A 13981-nucleotide genomic window follows, 5' to 3' on the forward strand; every position below is an offset into this window, starting at 1 on the left:
GGGATTTTTTTCCACTTATCTACACACCATACTCCACACTGTTGAGGGGAAAAAAGGTTTTATTGAGAAAACAAATTATATATTAAAAATACAAAACTGAAAGATCATAATTGGATAAGTCTCCACCCTCCTAAGTTAATACTTGGTGGAAGAACCTTTGACAGCAATTACAGCTGCGAGTCTGTTGGGATAGGTCTCTACCAACTTTGCACACCTAGATTTGGCAATATTTGACCATTGTTCTTTACAAAACAGTTCAAGCTCTGTCAAGTTCCTTGGGGAGCGTTGATGGACAGCAATCTTCAAGTCAAGCCACACATTTTTGATTGGATTTAGGTCTGGGCTCTGACTGGCCCACTCAAGGACTGTTATTGCTTTGTTGCTGATGAGTAGAGGCTTGGGGGCCACCACACACACCCTGGATCACCCTGGTAGAGGGAGCAGACTGTATACTTTATAATTAAATAAAATTTGGACATTTTGGACTATTGAACTGCTGTTTGGACATTTTCTTCTTACCCATACCACTCACATCCTGACACTAGCTTGTCCACAATAAATTTTTAATACGCTCCCCTTTTTGCTTACAGACGCAGACAAGAAATCAGGCCAAACCTAACTGATGAAGAATCAAACTGATTTAATGATCCCCAAAGGCAAATATAAATATAGCTCAAATGTGCTGGTCTCTGCAGCCTGTTCCTCAGAGATTGAGTTCTGAGGGCCCCAGTACTGAGAAGTGTGCAAAGAACAGAAATCTATCTCTACTATTATAAACTTTACAGAACCTCTCTGTCAATCAGGTTCTCAATAGGGTGGTAAAACTTGAAACATTAACTGGTTCAAACAACCACACACACACACACACACACACACACACACACATATATATATATATATAATATATATATATATATATATATATATATATATATATATATATATATATATTTTTTATTTTTTTTTTATTTATATATATATATATATATATAATAATTGTACAGATTAATCAACTAAAGAGTTGATCACAGATTTTTTTTTTTTTTTTTACACTTTAATCGTGCAGACCTTTTTTTATAGATATATAAAATTAAGTCAACCAATAGAAGATCTGCATTTTCTCTGCAGCAGTCCAATCATAAGTGAGCAGAGGTGGGAGATAAACAGTTGTGAAGGTATTCTCTGCCTCGGCTGAAGGTCGTGGGAGTTTAACCAATGGGAAAGTCAAAGATCTACGCTGGTTTTGCAGCTGTCCAATCATTAGTGAGCAGAGACAGAATATAAATATGCTAGGGTAAGCGGTATAAGAATAGTTGAGTTTCATGCTATATTGCTTATTATAGAGACTATTATTGAGAATTACATTGAGAACTTTTTAAAAGTAATATTTCAATTTTACTTTTTACAAATAAAAAAAAATGAATCAGACAACAGAGACACTGTAGAACTTTCTCAGAAAAAAAAATGGAGATTGTTAAAAAAGGAGGTATACACACCACAAATACCCGAACTGACAAGGAAGGCAAGGGATATACTCGCCAATTCCAAAATTCTAATTATTAAAGTTATCAGTGACTTACCAGTAGCTGTCAATTAAAAAAAAAATGCTCTATAGTCTTTTGTTCAGTACAAAAAACTTGGAACAGCACTGGCTACAGCAATCTAGAACAGGGGTAGTCAGTTATTTTTTGTCAAGGTCCGAATTTCTTGGTCATGGTTAGGTCAAGGTCTGGAGAAACATTTTTCACACCGCACCTGCCCCTATCTCACAAACACTCAGGCCTAGGTAGGGATGCCACCTTTTCCACAGACCAAACGCAGACATATTTCTCAGTCAGTCTAGGTCTATCAAAACTGCAGTATACTGTAATACATTTTAACACAATTGCCCTGAATATCAAAGTTTTTCCGACTGTAAGGGAGGGCTTTTGTGGTGGGATTAGAATAGTCGCAAAGCCCCAATTCCGACAGTATAAGGAATGTTATGCAAATGAAGCGGGTACCTAATTAACATAATCCCCCATGCAAAAATCTAAAGCGTGGATGTGGTCGGATTGTGCATTTTCTATTTAAAGTGGTTCCGCCTGTTTCCAAAAGTCCTCATGGAGAGGAAACTTATTTCAAACAGGCTAAATGTAAAAAAAGGGTTTGATGTGGGTGCAGTGACTCTGAATACTTTAGCGATGGAGCCCAATGTGCTGCTAGAGATTGCTGCAATTTTAGAGGATGAAAGGGATAATGTAGCTGCTATGCCAAAATGAAAAATAAATAAACAAATGCATACACGAATAAGTAGACAAATATAGAAATATGTCTATATATTTATTTCAACATTTATTTATGCATTCATTTATGTATTTATTATGTTTCATTTCCGCATAAAATATCCTCCATACCAATTTATAGTATACGTTAAAAAAATTAGGCTACATTAAAATAGAAGCTCTCTAACTTTTTTTTGTCCTGATGTACTTGCTTTATTATTGTGTTCTAAATATATCTTCTCTTCTTTCTCCGTACCTCCTGAAGCACACACCTGTTTTGTTTTTCTTCGCCTTTACTCCCATCTGTCCATTGAGTCAAATCCTGAAATAATGTGAAAACTGTCACTTGCATCATTAACATACATGTTTCTCATTTAAATAAAGAATAGTTATCCCACCACCTTTATGTAAATTGCACACATTCCACCTATCGGAAAACAGTAGAAAAGTGTTTCAATTTATGATGGAAACTTTCGGTATAAAAGTTGGGTTAAAACAGATGGAGACGAGAAGTTTTGGACTGTCAGAAGGCACTTTTGATATACAGGACCAATACCACCAGATCTTGGTACAAATTAATAATCAGGCAATATACAGTATTGTGACTTGATATTTCAACCAATTCAACTTGCAAGCTACACAAATAGTAACTATATCATTGTACGTTAGTCTAAAATTACAGCAACTGTGGTGATGAGTAATGCATGGTAAGTCAATGCAATTTCTGAAGTGACAAATTCTGTCTACCTGTTTTTTTTTCACAAAGAGTTTTTCCAGACAGGCATTGGATTTCTGAGCCTGAAAAGACTGTTTGTGGTGGTTAGAATTATTTTACAGCCGTTATGACATGGCAATTTTTACTCCCTCTGTGTAAGCAATAAGGCACAACAGGGTGTGGGATATATTCTAATATCCATATGCCCCGGGTGCGTTATAAGTCACAAGGCAAAGCCGAGTGGCTTTAACCGCCCGGGGCGCGTGGATATTAGAGTATATCCCACACCCTAAAGTGCCTTATTCCGCTTATAAAATGGATCAGCCAACATTACAAAAAAAACCCATAAAAACATGTTTTATTTAACAAAAAAGTAATTTTTATTAAATATCCTTCCACCTCTGCCTGACTTTAGAAAAAATAGTCCCTTAAAACATAAAAAAACCAAAAATGCATTCATTAAAAAAAATATTTCAGATGTTGCATTGAACATTGCCATTGAAAGTGCAGTTTTGATTCGTTACACTTCTTGTAATTCTTGGTTTATTCATTACATTTTAAAGTAAAATATTACTGCCCATTTTCATCATGACACAAATGAGTCCTCCTTTAAATCACGCAGCACAAATAAAACTGCCTTTAAATCACGCAGATCCTTCCTCTCAAGACCTGCAATAGTATCAGGTGAGAGTACGTTTTTTTTTAAATCATCCTTTGTTATCCAGGGTAGTAACAGGAGGTATCCATACCAGATTTGTGCTACAGCTTCACAGTGGTGAGAAAGAAGTTACAGTATTTGCATGGAATACCTGGTTATTTATCAAACTGACTTTGAATTTACAGCTTGGTAACGTGGAAAACTACTGGCCCAGTGTTAAGAAACAGTTTAAAACAATGCAGGGCACAGCAGAAGACATGATACCATCTTACCTGGACACATTTAAGATATGGCAGGAACTGTCGAGATAATTTATAAATGTTCAGCATCAGATCACACAGCTGCGCAGGGGTGGGTCCAGTGGCAGCAGGCAGGCAGACCGAAGAACGGACAGCGGGAGCAACAGCAACAAAACATCTTTTAACCCCTGTGACAAAAAGCGAATGAATCTGGATCAACAATCTCCCTCTCGACCTGTGAGAGTACTGCACAGCAGGAATTACGTGCCCCGTACTGTCATGGTACCAGGAGTCATCGCCCTAGTATGGTGAGCGAAGTTTCATTAAACCGTGAACCGTGAACTTTGTGTCTGTCCTTTTTTGGAGCACCTGCATCACCCTCTCACTATGCACAGCATCCCACTCTTTCACAACCCCAAATTCTCTTTTAAGAGGGACCCAGATCTTTTGTGAAAAACTGAAAGTTTAAGAGATATTTTTAAGAAACTATTTTCAAAATGGGAAAGGGAAATGTTGTAGTTCAGGGAGAAGGAACAGCAATCAAAATGGCAAGTTTTGAATTTATTTGAATACTTTTGCTTTTTTGCATTACTTTCATTTATCATTGGTGTCAGATTCAGATTCATTCAATATGTCATGTACACTTTGGTTTCCCAAAAGTTCAACATTTACATAAATCTCGTTGGTCTGCTGTTTTTGTTTTTAAATTCTAGTGGTATGGATATCTGCCAGTGATTTGCCCGTTTTTGAAAAAAAGTGCCGACCCATGGTGATATGCTATAATATCAACACCCCCATGTGACCTATTTTGACCAATCAGGACAGAGTATTTAAAATACTAATTTTATAAAATAAATTAACAAAAGTTATTAATACACATTTGAAATTACAAAACAACGGCACTATCCGTTGTGTGCCGGTAAAAAGAGACAAAAAAAGGTCAACATTTATTGAAATTTGGTTCAGGTTTTTCAATTTTACAAATACCTGAGCTACAGCTAAATATGTAATGCATGAGTATAATTAGGGGTCCCCAAGTGACTCACCTGGTGAAAACACGGCCGTGTGGTGTGCACCGTGAGTCATACAGTCAGAGGAGCACAGGTTTGTGTCTTGGCTTGCAGAGTTGGCAGCATTCATTGGAGATTCTGGAGATTCTCCCATGGGCTAGGGAGGCAAAACCGGTAGGGACTGTTTCTTCTCATCGTGCTACAATGGAACCTACCAGCCAGGCACCTAGTGAGCTCAGTCGGACACCTGCAGGGCTGGCCTTTGTCCTCCAGAGGCAAGTAGCTTGGTGACAATTGGGTGTAAAAGATGAAATTGGAGGACGCTCACTGAACAGTTCTCTTGAGCTGTGTACAAATTGCTGCAGTGAGAGAACATAATTGGACGTTCTAAATTGGGGAAAGCATTTTGGGTAAATTAATTTGGCATTCTAAATGAAAGAAGAAAAGGTACTGAAGTTAGAGTGCAAGGTTCATAATCAGCGGTAATTTGGTAATGTTTAGACAACACACTGTAGCGTCGGGGGGGTGTTCTGGGCATGAAATTAACAGAATTGAAATATGCAGAGGGGAATCTTAAATTATTCTCGGTGTCTTCTTGGTCTGGTCACAAACTCCCCCACTGACAAAGAATGCTTTTAGAAAGGGTCATAAACTAACTGCTGGACAAGTATTTTACCTTTACCTATCACTGAATGGATCAATTAGGCGCCAGCAGTATCTTGCAGAAGGCAACTTCCAGACAGTTTTAAGTATGACTGGCTACTCAAAACAGTGACCAGACCAACTCAAATCCAGCCAACAGGGGGCAGAATAGCAGACCAATTGAGAAAAACGGCCTGTCTCTGAACAAGAACAACCAATGAGAAACACTTCACGTGGACTAAGGCACTGCCAAATGAATCAAACTAGCCAATCATAGGGTTGAAGAGAGAATCACAAAAAGCCACTGACTTTCGAAAGACGGGCTGCTGCCCAGACGTGCGTGCTGCCCAAGTGTGCTGTCCACAAAGGAGGTGTGCACAAGGAGTGTCCACCTGCTAGAGGTAGCTTGGAGATTGGAGGAACAAAATGGAAGTGACACTGTTCTGAAGAAAGTTTCTGAAGTCATGGGAGCACACATGCTTGAATTTACGGAAGGCAAGAAAGAACCAATGTTCTGAATAATGGCTAAACTCATCTTCTGAGGAAAGGCCCTGCTGTCTGTTCTACAAGAGACTGGATCAGTAAATGGGATACTGCATTAATCAGAAAGCGTGTTTGTTTCCATGTATCTGCATGAAATGAACTTAAGCAAAGCCATACAGAAGAGTTGCCACAAGAACACTTTTACAAACTATATAACTTTTCATTTGCAGTGCATTAGCTGAATTCAGTTACGTCTGATCAACTATTCCCAGTGGGAAAACTGCCAACAACAACAAATTCTGCAAGTTGATCTCCATTTGAAAATAACTATTTGTTTATTGCGAGCATATGCAACACAATGCGTACAGCCAAGTGCCTTTCACTGAAACTTCGGATCGAGAGCTGCAGTGTTCATCAACACAGACTTGACTTCTGTGTATGGAAATCGATAAGTAGTCAACTTATCTAATATTAAATACTTTATGACTCGAGAAAGTAACTGAAGCAAATGCTATCAAGTTAAGTGGAAACTGATCTAGGAATATGATATAGCTTCCTGTTTTAGAGTGTGTAAGAAATGCATTTTGTTTGTTGAAATGTGCAACTCGGAAGAGTTGCTTCGTAAATGCAGAGATTTGATCATTGCCCCATTTCTGAGTTAATTTGAATATATAATCAACTGAGGTTGACAACATTTTATTAGTTTGGTACATCACGTCTAAACTAGATTAACACAGTAAAACTAATTTGTTAAATTAGGTACTGGAATGCTGGATTCCATTCTGAATGACAAGCTGAATTAATTCTCATGCATATTGACATGATCGATTACAACGAGAAATGGGTATTGAAAATGTTAATGCAAAGTAGACACTTTGTGTGATAAGATATATCCAATATTAATATATTAACCATGCATGCTAATGTTGTTATGGTCATTGTAATCATTTGACTATGGAATCAATAAACTGTATATTGCTATTCACGCATATCTCTAACCAATAGCCTTTCTTTTCTGTAATATTAGATTAGTTGTGCACCCCTTTTATTCTTAAATAAAGGATTGTTTTATATTTCTGACACGTTGCGTGGATGTCAATTGTTGTCAAGGGAATTCGAGTTCTACATGATATCACCGAACTATTATGGTATGTCTCAGTTACTAACATTTGGACATTCTTAAATAGTGTGCCTAGAGACTCATTTATATATAAATAAATTGTATACCAAAGCCACTACAACACAATTCACTTTAGAACTTTACAGTGAAGGTATTTTTAGTGGACCAACTTATCCAGCATCTCAAGCCAGTATCAAGTCTCCTGAACCAGCATGACCAGCTGAAAAACAGCAAAACCACCAGCTCTGACCCACATATACCAGCACTGGTCATTGCTGGAATTTCCCTAACATTGCTACGCCTTTTTATTGGAAACAACTTATGAGTGGTGTTCAACCTAAATGGGGGTTTAGATGCAACATGGACAATCTCTCACAAATTAGTCTAAATAATTACAGGATCAGAAGTTATGAAAATCATGGTGCATATGTGACATTTGAAATTACATTTAAGTAAATTGATGCAGAGTTTTGCCTACAGCTAAGCATGCTTCTTTTTAACATTTAATTTTCAGGGGCTCACAAAATGCATTAATAAATCACTAATCTTTTTTTTTTAATTGGAACAGCAAGAAATCTGCTAATTATACCATGATTTTTTATCAGCTGAGCTGACAACAGACGTGATTGAGTGAGGCAGATTCAAAAGTCAACAATAGGAAAGCATCTAATATGACAGACACCCCTTTCATTTTATATGATTTTCGTTATCAGCTTCTTATAAATGTCTCATGCTTCAAGAACAGTGGTGGGCAGATTGAGTCCCTGGGGCCATATGAATGCCACCTTCAAAACAATAACAATTAATCACCAAGGCAAGGTGTTAATGTCCTCTGTGAGAAATGTTATGCAGCAAAGTCTCAGGTCTTAAAGCTGCAGAATCAACAATCCAACTTGTGTTTTATTTGCTTTACTGTGAAGAACTAATATACTGCTTCTTCTTCTTAAAAATAATAAAGCTCTGTCATATGGGGGTCATGGTGCTCTAGTACCAACTACCAGCAGGGGCTTATAAGAGGCAATATTCATCTGTGTTCGGTAGTGTCCTGTAGTAGCTAGTTTCTCAGTTGCATTTAGTCAGTTTTTTCTTATGGTTCCTCCATACCCATCTGGAATGCATCGCTTGTCATTTAGAGAAACCAAAAACCAAAATTAATAGGGCTTGATGGCACAATTCTGACCCGTATAACATTAGCCGACCGACAGCTGTCTCAGACACTCATTTTAGATTTTGCCAGAATATCTTTAGCCTTCCATATCCTGTGAAGTCTTTTGAAAGTAGTAGCATCTAGTCTGATTCTTCTTTTTCATGTCAGGAAATCAGATGAGCGTAAAATATTAAGTGTGGAAATGAGTTGGCTTAGAGCAGTGGTCCTCAAAGTGGCGCCCACGGGCAAATTCGTGCCCGCGTTCATAAATTATGTGTCGTGAACACTTTTCTAGCATGGGAAAATAAATAAAGCTTTAAACAAAGCTTTTGTTTTCCAACAAAAGTGTCACAGCAGTCTGTTGACAGTGCTGCTCGCTTATGCTGTGCTTGTACATACTCAACGTTTTTTTTTTTTTTTCTTGAAGTCCCGCTGCAATATGATCAACCAATTGAATATCTGCATTGTCTCTGCAGTAGCCCAATCATATGGTAGCTGTGTGGGACATAAACTGTGTCTGTTTCAGTTGCAGGTACTGACAGTAAGTATAACCAATAGAGGAGTCAAATATCTGCCAAGTGTTAAGCAGATTTCCAATCAAAAGGAAGCAGAGGCAGTTCATGGTATTCTGCATGAAAATTAAAGGGGAGTGAGTAGTCAAACGGAAAGCGAAAAATCATTCATGTGTCCAATCATTCATGAGCAGGCGGGGTGTTAATATGCTGAGTAAGCACTGAATTTCGCCAACTGTTATTGAGAAAAATAATACATTTCAGTATTTAGAATTTAATCTTGTCTATATATATATTTTAAGAGCAGCATGCACAATTACTGCCTGAGACTTGGCCTTATGAGAGTGAGTCAAGAATAACTGCCACTAAAACTCTTATATATATATATATATATATATATATATATATATATATATATATATATATATATATATATATATATATATATTTTTTTTTTTTTTATTGCAGGAAGGCAGTATTTAAGATAAGAACCTATGCAATTGTCAGCGTACCCGCAAACAGCCAAGTAAGAGCATTTTATGCCCATGTCCAAATTACTTTGTGGACCTCTGGCTTAGAGGAATACTAGGTGTCTCTGGGATGCAAAAAATAAAGACAAGCTAATTAGAAAGCGACTAAAAAAGGAATCAACTCTGCTGCAGAAAATTCAAGGAGGACGATTGCAATGGTTCGGTCATGTATCAAGAATGGACACTGATAGAATACCCTTCATGGCAATGTACACAGAGGTACATGGACTAAAGCCTAGGGAAAGATGAGGATTCACGGGATAGAATTAAGAACAACCTGCAGCAGAAAGGATTAAAGATGAACGAAGCCAAAGAGTTGGTGCAAGACAGAAAGCAGTGGAGAGACTTCATTCAGCCCCATCGTCATTGCAGAGCTGACAGACAGGAATCTAAGATGGCACAATACTAATGACTAGAGTGGAAAGATGAAGGCAAATTTACAAAAGAGGAATAAAACTAGCGTACAATTTTGTTTGAGCTAGTTTTACAGTGTTTACATTTTTTTCCCCTCAGACAATTTGTGTTCATCACATGCAGCAGGCCTACTGTGCATTTGAGCTAGACCGCAGTCTCCAAACCTTGTCTGCTTTCTTGAGCTCTGAAATACCCATATGCTTAATCATATTGCAACTCATGAGAAGGCTGTTCTGTTGTTCTGGACTGAATGTTTGTTATAGTCTGTCAGACTCCTTCCCTGCCCTGCAGGCATCATGGCATGTGGTACAAACTTCTGACTATGTAGTCAATCAATCCTTAGTTGTAATACGAAGGCAATAAGGTAAGTGATTAAGGTGAAGTTTGAATATCGTACAGAGTACAACCCAACGCAAAATGATTATGCTTTTGTAGCTGCTTTTCTTGTGCAAGCATCTCACAGCACTTTACAAATAAAGTATTGCAAAGAAAAGGCCTTGTCAAATAAAACAGGTCTAGGCACACAGTGAAGATTATTTTAAAATTCAAAATATTTTTCATTCAGCTCTTACAATACATTGTAAATCATTTTCCCAACAACAATGTATGTTTCAGTAAGTTGTGATGGTGCCAAAACAGTGGTGTGTTTCTGTCATTTTGGGAACCTTTAGTAGCACAGTAGCATGTCCTTTCCTTAATTGAAACATATTACGACACCCTCATTGGGTGGCGCATCCAGTAAAGACAAACAATAATGAACTGGCTGGTTTGAATCCTGATCGTGTTGAATTGTCCACCCAAGATGTGGGTCCACAGTGAGTGCTGTGTTGGCCTTTGAACTTCCATGGGTTAAGGAGGAAAATCAGTTGGGTGGGTGAAAACAGGCTATTGGCTTGACAGTGGGAACTGGGCATTATTCAAATTTGGGGGTAAAAATTTAAACTACTACTTTTTTTTCCAAGGATGTTTACACATTCACTTACTGTAACTACAAACCATGTGTCATCAAGCACACCCATACAAAATATATATTGTGAAGTGGAAAGTAAGAAAGTGTGCACTGGGATAGCTGTGTTTGGATGTTGTATTGTGTGTTTAAGAGTTTGTAGTGTTTTGTTTAAAACCTTTAATTTGTTCATGTGTTTTGTGTGTTAATAAAAGTGCGCTGAACTACAATACTGTCTCTGGGTGAGTGCTATTCCTGCCACTGACCAGCATTGACCACCAGTCACGTTACCACACTATACAAGCAGTCAGTTTAAACTTGCTGCAAGACATGTTTTAAAAGCACTTATAGGAAAAATTTGAAATGCAGAAGTGTTATGCTTTATCATTTTTAATAGGACCTGACAGATCTGGGCTAATGTGGCCCTCCTCCGCACCTCAGCAGCCGTTCTTGAGATGAAATATGGTGTCCAGAATAATGACTACAGTCCAGCTCTTATCAAATCTTAAAGCACATAAAAGCTATGTTTTGGAATTCCCAAATGATTCTTCCTAATTAATGCTGACAGCCAAATAGAAAAATAAGGACACTATAACAATGTCGTACTAGGATTCATCTGCAATTAAGTTGAGTGTAATTATTTTGACAAAAGTGTCATGCAAGTGGGGAAATAAGGCATCTGCAACTGGTGTCAGAATCTTCAAAAATATTATTAATGGCATAGCAATCCTTGTGGGCTCTAATGGCCTAAATCAACACATCATTTGTAATCATCAAAGGGACTTTCCATCCCAGAGCTGTATGTAGTGTTACCAATTTAGAGGGAGGTTAAAAAAGTGACTCCAGGTATTCTGAAAAGTAGGGAGGGTTCTGGAAATTCACAAATAAATTATCCTACATTTTCTAATTCTTATTTTAAGCTCAAGCTATGCATTTTTTAAAATAAATTGTGTTCCCATTCTTTTGTTACAAGTGACATAAGTTTTAATGGTTTTATTCACTGGTGGTTTTATTTGTTTTAGTCACACTATTTATTGTATCTTTACACTATGTATTTTTTATTATTATACCCAAAGTGAGGCCCCAATAAGGGGTTAATATGTCTGTTCTATCTTTTTAATTATTTTGTCACAGGCACGGTCACAAGCAATTGGTGCAAGTCATTAGTGCCACTTGGTTAGTTCCCCTATATAACTGGAACTAAAAGAACAGGAAGGGAGAGAACACGGGGGGAACACACTGGAACCGGACCGTGGCCGTTTTGGACGCGGAAGGAAGAGAAGCAATACTGGAGCCTAAGCAATAAACACATTGAAGAGAAGCAGAAGGAAACAAAATGGCACAACTAAATGCAGTCAAGACTCTACATCACAGGAAAGAAAGGTAAATAATCTTTGCATTGTCATGATTAAGATAATACTGTTTCATGACGGACTGTGATTATAACTCCTGGTGTTTACTTAAGCGTCCCGTCTGATGGATGCTAGTGTTCTAGTTATTGTTAACTGTTACACAACTCCAGTACATAGGGACTGTGAATAGAATAAGTATCCTGTTGGACTGGAAGATATCTTTATTGTATTACTAGTGCTGATGCATTGTAGTTGTCTGTCTCCAGGGCTTGCCTTCTCTTTCCCTCCGTTCCAGAAGAAGGATTGCAGAATAGATGGACTGCTGTATCACCTGCAGACACCCCAATAAGCAAAGCTCTCACATAGAGTTAAGTATCAGTAGCCGGGTCGGAAGACTAATGCTCTTGTAGGAGTTATACTGACACATAAAACCGCCACCAACCGTCATTATTACATTTTAAACAACATCAATATTAAAATAAAATACAAACTATCAGAGACAACTCAAAAGTTTTATTCAAGCACGCAAACATCTGCACAGCCAAAGCGCTGTATTTAAATGAACAATTAAACATATACAACTTTCCTAATGTGTGTACAAACTGGAAAATAAATCTTGAATATTTGTTTTGGTAGGGTGTTTTTTTGTTTGTTTTTTGTCTTGTAGAGAGTTTTGGATCAAACGTCAATCAGAATCTACCTATCCTCATCTTCAGGTGCATGATATTTGTCTGCGAACAACCATGACACATTTCACAGGATGTCCTTCATGTTCCACCAATCCACAAGTCTACGGATCTGAGAAAGATCTTAGACACTTGTCACTTCTAAACGCCTGGGTGACTTTTAATTGCTTCTGCTTGTTTCTATTTTTTAATAATTAATTGAGTAATCATAATTTGTCTCTGTCTTTCTTTACCTGGATCTGTCTTTATCTCGAGATCCTAACTGTCGGCACTGAATATACTTCCTCATTCCATTCAGGTCATGTGACAATGTGACATTTCAAATCTGCCTGCCCCACCTACTCTACACATATATTTAGAGAGAGTAGTATGGGCCAGCAAAGTTATCAGATTCCAATTGGCTTTCCAGGCAAACTCAAAGCAAGCTCAGAGCCACACATAGACACAAATAGAAAAAAAAAAAGATCAATATTAGAGCAACAGAACCCGGAATCACTCAGAATGATTTCAAGAAACTAAAGGAAATGTAAATAATCGACTAAAACGATATTTGAAGCTATATACTCTTCAAGTATGAGAAATGATTTCTTAATTTTGAGATGCTGAGTTACACAAAGTGTAAAGTGCCAAAAAAATCAACTCGGGGGTCCCCAGTGGCTCTCCTATTAAAAGTATTACCACGTGGAGTGTAAGGTGAGTCATACTAGCATGAGTTAATGATCTGCCTGGCAACCCACAGAGAGCCCTGGGTTTGAGAGGAAAATCATTTGGGGATAGTTCAGTTCATAGGGCTTCAGTGGCCCCTACTGGTCAAGGGCAAGTCCTGCAGCTTTACAGAGAATTCCAAACAGCATATACTGGTAGAGAATGGTATTTTTTAATTACTACCTATTGTTAAATGAATGATTTTATATATTATCTTCTACAACTACATTAGCTGTGCTATTTATCTATATATATTAAATAAGTAGGAATTACTACTGTCTCCACAGATGCAGGGAAAGAAACCGAGTCTCTGGCACTACTGCCCCTGTAGATTTGGATCCAATCATAGACCAGATTTTTGTCCAAACACACACACACATTCCGTGTGTTAACCTGCGCTTCCAAATCACGCTTCTTTATCTTTCAGTTGATGAAATATGAAGGGACGCCTCTATTCTGCGTGCAGAGCAAGTGGAGGGACTACCAGGGCTGATAGGCATAAGCTATGTTTCCATCAAACTAAGGTTTTTTGTTTTTTTTTCCCTATCAATGCTACAC

The 13981-nt window shown here is 37.7% G+C and overlaps 1 long non-coding RNA gene across 1 annotated transcript in view; it reads left to right on the top strand.

Moving 5' to 3' along the window:
* LOC121315308 overlaps positions 1-12548 on the top strand; it is a 60807-nt gene extending 48259 nt beyond the window's left edge. Inside the window, exons 2-3 of the long non-coding RNA XR_005950236.1 lie at positions 11815-12063; positions 12299-12548. This is a non-coding gene — a long non-coding RNA (uncharacterized LOC121315308). The remainder of the gene's footprint in view (positions 1-11814; positions 12064-12298) is intronic.
* Positions 12549-13981: the final 1433 nt, after the last annotated feature.

Source organism: Polyodon spathula, chromosome 5, assembly GCF_017654505.1.
Source record: "Polyodon spathula isolate WHYD16114869_AA chromosome 5, ASM1765450v1, whole genome shotgun sequence".
NCBI classification, from domain to species: Eukaryota; Metazoa; Chordata; class Actinopteri; order Acipenseriformes; family Polyodontidae; genus Polyodon; species Polyodon spathula.